This window comes from Carex rostrata, chromosome 27 (assembly GCF_964058835.1).
Source record: "Carex rostrata chromosome 27, lpCarRost1.2, whole genome shotgun sequence".
Classification (NCBI taxonomy): Eukaryota; Viridiplantae; Streptophyta; class Magnoliopsida; order Poales; family Cyperaceae; genus Carex; species Carex rostrata.
The window spans coordinates 2,533,711-2,541,606 of record NC_135944.1 but is presented as its reverse complement, the minus strand read 5'-3'; the positions used below and the strand labels follow the sequence as shown (position 1 = coordinate 2,541,606).

Sequence of the window (7,896 nt, the reverse complement as noted above, 5' to 3'; positions counted from 1 at the left end):
GGGAATAAGAGAAATGGAGGAGAAAAAGGAAGGTGAATAAGAGAAAAGAGCATATTTTTGTGGTGTTAGAGAATAAACAAGACAGTGGAGACAGAGATGGGGTTGGGCTAGCGAGCAAAGAAGGAAGAACAAGAAGTGAAAGATAGAGAACGTGCATGCAAGATTCGATGTTGACTTGAACAAGGATAAAATCGATGGCTTCGATAAAGTAGATAAGGAAATTAACATAGAGAGCTAAGAGTAAAGCTAGGGTGTGATGTGCTCACTAAGAGAGTTTGGTGAGCACAACTTCAAAAGTATATCGGATCAACTTCAAATGTCGAATTCAAACCGTTAAAATCCATGTACTTCATGAGTGATGCATGTACATTCAAAATTTTAAAAGTTTCAAGTTTATTTATTACAAAGTCAAGCGGTCAAAGAAATGATAAAAATTGAATATATAAAACAATTTATAAATTAACTTATAAAATTTTCATTTCTTTGACCGCTTGACCTTGTAGTAAATAAACTCGAAACTTTCAAAATTATACGTGTACATGCATCACTTATGAAGTACATGGATTCGATATTTGAATTCGATTCGGTATACTTTTGGAGTTATGCTCACCAAACTCTCTTGGTGAGCACATCACACCCTAGCTTTACTCGAGAGATAAACTAGGAAATATGTAGACAGGGTGAGGGTTCAATAGTGACGCCGATTCAGGAAGAGAGAAGAAAAATAATTTGAGAAAAAATAAAAGTTAGCTAGAGAGCTTATTGCAATTGTTTGGATTCATTAAAGTTATTTGAACAAATGACAGTGGTACTGTTTTTTATTTTGAATAAAAGCAAGAGAAAATGTTAGGTGTCGAGTACAGTGGGGGAGAAAGAAAATTAGAAGAGCTGTACATCTCTATTTCATGTTGAAGGATATATTAGTCAATATAATTTTTAAAGTAATTAAATAAAAAGGTTAAATAACTAAAAGGGTATAGAAGAGATTATGTAAAATTTTTGTGAGAATATTAGATATTTTGATTTTTTTGAAAAAATTGATTATTTCAAATATTTGTATGAGTACACTGGAAATTTTCTCTTTTATTATTAATAAAAAGTTTCAGGACATATTTACAAGGGATATACGTACCTAAATTGACCTCGCAAAACTCCAAATGTTTCAGAGGGCAATAACCAAGGAGATGTATACTCTCGTAAAATCACCAGAGCAATACCTAAATTGGAACTTGTGATGTCGGCCTAGTTGGTGATTGCATTAAATAATTCTCTGATTACCACATAGTGCCCACCTAATTATATCACATCATTATATATTAGATAAATATATACATATTTGATATTTCTCTTCTTCTATAGATCTAGTCCATGGATAACCCAAGAGAGAAGAGGATCAATGTGCTCATGCTTCCATGGCTTGCACACGGCCATGCAAACCGTTACCTAGAACTAGGCAAGAGGTTAACCCAAGAGCTCAACAACCTCTCTATTCACTTTTGCTCGACTCCGATCATACTCGATTCCATACGAGACAATCTTCACCGGCAATCAACAGTAACAAGTCCGTTGAGCCCGCCGCCACCAGAAAGCCGCATAAACCTAGTAGAGATTTGCCTTCACGAAAATGAAGAATTGCCTGCTCATCTGCACACCACAAAGCACTTACCACTGCATCTAATTCCAGCACTCAAACGAGCCTTCGCACAGTCCGAACAAACCTTCTCGCATCTTCTAGAGTCTCTGAAACCTGACCTCCTCATTTTTGATATCTTTCAACCATGGGCGGCAAAGCTCGCACGCCAACGCAACATCCCGGCTGTTGTATACATAGGTTGTACTGTTGCGATGTCACTGTGTGCCCATCATTATTTTGCACCTTCTAAAGAGTTTCCCTTCCCTGCAATCAAGCTAACCCAAGAGAATCGAAGACAAAGAACTGGGCCAGCCGAAGAACATCAAGGTTATCGACATTTTCTAGAGACAGTTGCCCTTTCCTGGAATCTCTCAGACTTTGTAATTGCCAGGTCTTTTAGCGAAATTGAGGGCAAGTACATTGACTACCTCTCGACCCTCATCGGCAAGGAGCTGGTTCTGACGGGGCCAAAGATTCCAGATGTCGGGAGTGTTTCTCCTGGAAATAGCGAAGAGGCAGAGAAGGTGATGCAATGGTTGGACCAGAGAGAGACGAGGTCTGTGGTGTTTGTCTCATTCGGTAGCCAGTTTTTCCTGCCTTACGATGAGATGGAGCAACTCGCTCGAGGTTTGGAGCTCAGTGGTGCTTGCTTCATCTGGGTTGCTCGCTTTCCAAAGAATGACGAAAAGGGTAAAGAATCGGCGAAGGCATTGCTACACGGTTTGGTGGAGAAAGTAGGTCCACAAAGGGGGCTTGTGATCACCTCATGGGCTCCACAACGAAAGATATTGCTTCATCGCAACCTCGGATCCTTCCTAACACACTGTGGTTGGAGCTCAGTACTCGAAGGAATGCAGGCCGGCATTCCCATGTTAGCCCTGCCAATGGATACTGACCAACCGGCGAATGCCAAGCTGATAGTAGAGCTTGGCATCGGAGTAGAAATCCCGCAATGTGGCCTTGGGAATTTTAAGGGAGAAGATGTTGCTGCGTGCATTAAGCAAATTCTCCAGTCGGAGTATGGCGAGAATGTCAGGAAAAATGCAGATGATCTGGCCGAGGTGATACGCAATCGAAAAGACGATGACATCCGAATTTTGGCTGATAAAATTCTGGAACTTGTCAACAATCATTAAGCAGAATTGGGAAAATCAGAAATAAATTTGAGCTATAGAACTGAAATATTCCTGTTCTTCTATATTATTACAAAAAAAAGGAAAAAAAAAAAAGCTCTTCTATTGTTGTGTGTTTATTCAGGTCTATATATGTATGATCTTCAGGCTTTATATATGTTTTCTACATGGTTCGAAATATCGGCCGATTCCGAGTCAACTAGGAATCGAACGGGACCAGGCCGAGTTTCACCCGAGTTTCGCACCTCCGTGAGTTTCTCAACAAAACTCGGATGAACAGTGCTTGAGTCGACCGAGTTTTCCGATTTTTCGGCCTAGTTAATCCGAGTTAGATCGAGTTGAGCCCAGTTCTAAACCAACTTACACTGCGAGCGAGTTTTGTTTGAAAATCTGGGTTGAAAAGTGATGAATCGGCCGAGCGAAGCAAGTCTGCACTGATTCCAGACAGACTCTCACGTTTTGGGTTGATTGTCTCACCGATTCTGCATTTTTATTTGTTCAATTTGGTTTTGCTAAATAACTAGTGCAGAGGAAAGGGCGAACGGGTTGAATTTGACCCACGTGAACGTCATGAAGAAGAAGAAAGAGATATATATGGGTGGGTTACTACATAAATGAGCAGGGGCAGCGAAATATTAAATGGATTTTCTCTGCAGCTGGGCCCGAAATTGAATTAGAAAGGATGGCCAGCTTTGTTACCATTGGCCAGAGGTTTCTTGCAAAGGAGAGATATGTGGGCCCCTCAAGAGAGAAGAAATGAAAAAATAAAATTTTTGTCGGACATGGATACAACAATCTAAATTGAAGTCGAATTGACTTAACAGTAAAAAAAAAAAGAGATTGGGTGTGTAATTTTCGTGAAAATTGACATGGATACAGTAATCTAAAAGAAATTGACTTACAGTAAAAAAAAAACATACAATGTGATTTACTAATTTGTATAGCATATAATAAGCAGAGGTGATAATTGGGTGTGTAATTTTCGTCTATAAATTGATAAGAGAATTAGCATTCTAACTTCGAAAAAAAAAAACTAACATTCTAAATCGAAGCAAGGAGGAGAAATTTATTGTAAAAAATTATATGATCTAGTGATGTGTTCTAGCTTTATTGGTACGTTACAAAATTATATTTACATTTTTATTTTGTTTTGTTATATATTTATATATTTTAATTTCGTTTTTTTATATATTTATTGTGGTTTACATTATGGTTTATAAAGAGCTCAATATGAGTAGAAAACAAGTTTTTTATTGGATTATTTAAGTGTAATATTTTTTTTTAATATAGTATTTTTACAAATTATTTTTATCAATTTTTTTCTATATTTATGCTATAAAATAAGTTTTTGCTAAAAAAATCCGAGTTACCGATTCGATTCGTTCGATTTCTATTTCACCGTCAACAACCCGACAATGATTCTGATTCCAAGTTATTACGGAAATGGTAGCTAGGTTCCATGTCCATGCAACTCAAATTTAGATTCGATCGATGGACAGTGCTTTTGTCTTATTTGTCTCCAAATTCGTGTGTACTGCTTTAATTTTTGCGCAGATCAAGTACATAGAAATTTTTATGCGAATAAGATGACAATACTGTCCTTCGAAATCAATATAAATTTGATTGACAATGGATCTACTCTTTTCCTGAATTCAAAGTATAATAAAAAACTGCGCCCTTTTCGTCGACGCGTGTTGGCACGTGCCGTGTCGAAGACCATGGATTGGAAATCGGCCAAGTATGAGTTGACTCAGCCAATTCAGAGCGGTTTTGGTCGGGTCCGAGCTGAGTTTCATCCGAGTTTCATGCTTATGCGATTTTTTCATCAAAACTCTGTTGAATCACGTTGACTCGCCCGAGTTGCCCGATTTTTGGTCCGAGTCAGATCGAGTCAAGCGAGTCTTGACCGATTCCAGACCGATTTAGGACAATTCTCTTCCAGATGAGCTGATTTTGCCGTTTCAAGTGTGAATTTGGTTTTATCATAAGAGGAGTTTTTGATTTGGGAAGAAAGAACGAAGGGTTCTGCGAAGAAGAAAGGCTAATAGCTAGGGACATCTTAAATAAACTTGGTGTACCAAGTCTATTGAACATAGAAATCTAAAAACCATTTGGTCCATAATGACTCTGATAGGGAGATGGGCCACATGTAAGGTGTAATGACATATAAAAGGCTGTCTCCACGTTTCTTTCTCCTCTCCATTTTGTTCGTTATTGAACCCATCCATTTTTGCATTTGCTTCCGAATTGTTTTTCTATGTTTTCTATCTCCTTTTTTATTCTTCCTTTAGTTTTCTTCTTATATTTATTTTTCTTATAAATCAAAATTATTTTATTTATCAAAATTTTCTATTATTTTTAGTACAAAACATGCTTCTGTCTAAAAAAAAATATGAGTTTCCAATTTGATTTAACCGATACTAACCGATTTACCCGATTCGGATTCACATTTAAATGATCGATTCCGATTCCCATTTTACGAACTATTTCTAAGACTTGTCAAAACATGCTATAACACAAAATTTGTGAGACAACATTTTTAAAAGCACTGCAGCAGATACAATCTGACACCACAAATTATTTGGTAGTGTGTGTTTTTCTGTTTCCTTAATTGTGATATGGCAGTTTAATGTCAAACCAAGATTGACAAAAGGCCCAGCCCATTAGCTTTAGCCCAGCATGCAGTGTTTCCACAACAGATTTAAATATTCTTTTTCTGTAACAGCCCAATTTTCGAAAATTCGGAAATTTTATATGACATAAAGCAATACATGTAATTGAAAAAAAAAATTGCTATAGTGTAGTCGTAACATGTTAAAATTTGCTTTGAATTTTTATGAATTGAGATGAACAACTATTTGTAATTTATTTGATTTTATAGTCATTCACTGATTAGATAGATTTTCTTATACCTGTTTATAAGAACTAATATTTATTTACCGTATATTAAATAAGAAATTTAGTATTTTATAACAAAAGTTTAACTCCTCAATTACTAGTACAGTGTTCGGTACAAGGCACTAATTAATATATAAATACAAAAAGTAAAAATGCATTTCATTTATTATTTAAGTTGCATATATGATGACACCTGTCACCACTCTTGATTCACCTAATCCACTTATTTTTATGTATTTTTATTAGACCATAAATAAATTGTGTTTAAAAGTAGCAATATAGATTTGAATTATATTTATAAATCTTTCAAGTTCAACAGTATGAATAGATAAACTAGATATATATAGGAAAATTTTAATTAGAAAATATTTGATTGTAAATTATCTCATTGTATGATCATACAAGTGATTTCATAGATTTTCTATTGGTCTTGAAATTTTTTGTAGTTATTTAAATACATGTTTCATTTCATAGATTTCATACAAGTGTTTTAATTTCTGTTTTTAAAATTCAGTTTTTAATTTCTGTTTTTAAAATTCTGTTTTTAAAATTAATAAAAAGTTCCAGGATATATTTACCAGGGATATAGGTACCTAAATTGACCTCGCAAAACTCCAAATGTTTCAGAGGGCAATAACCAAGGAGATGTATATACTCTCGTAAAATCACCAGAGCAATACCTAAATTGGAACTTGTGATGTCGGCCTAGTTGGTGATTGCATTAAATAATTCTCTGATTACCACATAGTGCCCACCTAATTATATCACATCATTATATATTAGATAAATATATACATATTTGATATTTCTCTTCTTCTATAGATCTAGTCCATGGATAACCCAAGAGAGAAGAGGATCAATGTGCTCATGCTTCCATGGCTTGCACACGGCCATGCAAACCGTTACCTAGAACTAGGCAAGAGGTTAACCCAAGAGCTCAACAACCTCTCTATTCACTTTTGCTCGACTCCGATCATACTCGATTCCATACGAGACAATCTTCACCGGCAATCAACAGTAACAAGTCCGTTGAGCCCGCCGCCACCAGAAAGCCGCATAAACCTAGTAGAGATTTGCCTTCACGAAAATGAAGAATTGCCTGCTCATCTGCACACCACAAAGCACTTACCACTGCATCTAATTCCAGCACTCAAACGAGCCTTCGCACAGTCCGAACAAACCTTCTCGCATCTTCTAGAGTCTCTGAAACCTGACCTCCTCATTTTTGATATCTTTCAACCATGGGCCGCAAAGCTCGCACGTCAACGCAACATCCCGGCTGTTGTATACATAGGTTGTACTGTTGCGATGTCACTGTGTGCCCATCATTATTTTGCACCTTCTAAAGAGTTTCCCTTCCCTGCAATCAAGCTAACCCAAGAGAATCGAAGAGAAAGAACTGGGCCAGCCGAAGAACATCAAGGTTATCGACATTTTCTAGAGACAGTTGCCCTTTCCTGGAATCTCTCAGACTTTGTAATTGCCAGGTCTTTTAGCGAAATTGAGGGCAAGTACATTGACTACCTCTCGACCCTCATCGGCAAGGAGCTGGTTCTGACGGGGCCAAAGATTCCAGATGTCGGGAGTGTTTCTCCTGGAAATAGCGAAGAGGCAGAGAAGGTGATGCAATGGTTGGACCAGAGAGAGACGAGGTCCGTGGTGTTTGTCTCATTCGGTAGCCAGTTTTTCCTGCCTTACGATGAGATGGAGCAACTCGCTCGAGGTTTGGAGCTCAGTGGTGCTTGCTTCATCTGGGTTGCTCGCTTTCCAAAGAATGACGAAAAGGGTAAAGAATCGGCGAAGGCATTGCTACACGGTTTGGTGGAGAAAGTAGGTTCACAAAGGGGGCTTGTGATCACCTCATGGGCTCCACAACGAAAGATATTGCTTCATCGCAACCTCGGATCCTTCCTAACACACTGTGGTTGGAGCTCAGTACTCGAAGGAATGCAGGCCGGCATTCCCATGTTAGCCCTGCCAATGGATACTGACCAACCGGCGAATGCCAAGCTGATGGTAGAGCTTGGCATCGGAGTAGAAATCCCGCAATTTGGCCTTGGGAATTTTAAGGGAGAAGATGTTGCTGCGTGCATTAAGCAAATTCTCCAGTCGGAGTACGGCGAGAATGTCAGGAAAAATGCAGATGATCTGGCCGAGGTGATACGCAATCGAAAAGACGATGACATCCGAATTTTGGCTGATAAAATTCTGGAACTTGTCAACAATCATTAA

At 37.8% G+C, this 7,896-nt stretch overlaps 2 pseudogenes; both read left to right on the top strand.

Moving 5' to 3' along the window:
- The first annotated feature begins 1,368 nt into the window (after nt 1-1,368).
- On the top strand, nt 1,369-2,769 carry LOC144544830 (UDP-glucosyltransferase 29 pseudogene; annotated as a pseudogene).
- Nucleotides 2,770-6,495: 3,726 nt separating this feature from the next.
- LOC144544829 (UDP-glucosyltransferase 29 pseudogene) lies at nt 6,496-7,896 on the top strand (annotated as a pseudogene).